At 37.9% G+C, this 1613-nt stretch overlaps 1 long non-coding RNA gene across 2 annotated transcripts in view; it reads left to right on the forward strand.

Moving 5' to 3' along the window:
- Window positions 1–17: 17 nt before the first annotated feature.
- Window positions 18–1613, forward strand: part of LOC105179770 — a 5077-nt gene continuing 3481 nt past the window's right edge. For both annotated transcript variants that reach the window (XR_849375.2, XR_849376.2), the window contains exons 1-3: window positions 18–232; window positions 366–591; window positions 1121–1320. This is a non-coding gene — a long non-coding RNA (uncharacterized LOC105179770). The remainder of the gene's footprint in view (window positions 233–365; window positions 592–1120; window positions 1321–1613) is intronic.

The raw sequence follows: 1613 nt of genomic DNA on the forward strand, positions 1-1613 counted from the left end.
ACACCGCTTGCAGGACTTTGAGGTTGATGAATTCTCAAACGAATACCTGAGTTTGCACCCAATGCCATCAACAACAAAAAAAGGCATCTTTGCTGGAGGAGCATTTTGAAGCTGTTGAAGAAGAGGATGAAAAGGCTATTGGTGATTCTGATGCATCATCAGCGAGTGAATTGTCAGAAGATGAGCATGAAAACACAAAGGCCAAATCCAAGAAGAAAGTACAAGCTCCTAGGTGAGGCACATGTTTTCATTTGGACAGCATGAACAAAATTTTGTTCTTTGTGCATGCAGAAGTCATCACATAAAAACAAATTCAGAATGCACATTTACCTAATCCAGTCTTCAATATCATGTCATATCTGCAGATTTTACGAAGTGAAGGATAAATGGCAAAAGAAGGGTTTTCTAAAAACCCCTCAAAAACAGAGAGGAAAAACCAACAGAGGGGCTAGGGTTTAGTACCACTGGCGGAGGGTTTATTACTCCGGTTGATGGAAGCGAAGATGTGTTTCTTTCACCAATCAGCACACCCAGGAGAAGCAGTGTTGGAGGTGGATGTGACACAAAAATCCAAGAAAGAAAACCCCACTGGTAAAAACTCTCAAAACTACTGTTCGCTTCCCACCATCAAACCCCATCCACATACCTACATGTTTCCACTTCTCGATTTTTTTATTTCTTTTATTTAGGGTTTGAAAAGCCAGAGCAGTAGAGAGGAAAGGGCAAGAAAAAAGGAAAAGAAATTGACTGTTACAGGGAACTTGAGGGGGGAATTGTTAGTTGCTTGGTTTAGTGTTACTGCTAATCTTTTTTTTTGATAATTACTTTGGTAGGATTGATTACCTTGAGAAGAACAAGATGGTATTTGATACACCTCTAAATGCTAGATGATTTAGTTATTGATCAAAACCGATCAACTTATTATAAGCACTCTCTCCATTGTACGTTGCACTTTAACTTGAACAAAGTTTATGACGTAGTAAAGATTATGTGTATATACATTTATGTATATATTTATGTAATTTCAACTGCCTTATGACTCATACTTAAATATTGGAACTCATATCATTCTTCCTATCAAGTGTTGAGAATTCAATTTCATTTATCTTTCATCTTGCAGATGAAGAGGAAGCTGGCGAAAGTTAATCGGGCTCTGGGAGCCCGACTTCTTGAGGAGGAGGAAGAGCTGAATGAGAATAAGGGAGCTGATGATGCTGATGCTCAGAAACATCAGATGCTAAGAAAACATCAAAGAAAAAGAAAGGTCTCACGAGTGAAGTTCTCAACGATGAGAGGTTTACAGCTATGTTTGAAAATAAGGTATTTCATAGAGGTTCTGTTTATGCAAAAAACTTGCTCTTCTTGATTGCTGCTGATAGTTATGATCAACCAAGTAGTACCTTGTTCCCAGGGATTTGTGAAATAGTTGGAACTTTAATAACCTCTGGACAGTAAGTAATATAGAGACACTTGAAAATGCACAAGAAATGATAATCATTATACATATCTTTAGTGCAAAGAATCACTTTTGGGAGCAATGAGATACAGATATATCGGCTGGTCACGGGCTTGAGTATTAACCGCCTTTATCCTCTGAAATTTAGGCTACATCA

The sequence above is a fragment of the Sesamum indicum genome, unplaced genomic scaffold, assembly GCF_000512975.1.
Source record: "Sesamum indicum cultivar Zhongzhi No. 13 unplaced genomic scaffold, S_indicum_v1.0 scaffold00204, whole genome shotgun sequence".
Taxonomy (NCBI): domain Eukaryota; kingdom Viridiplantae; phylum Streptophyta; class Magnoliopsida; order Lamiales; family Pedaliaceae; genus Sesamum; species Sesamum indicum.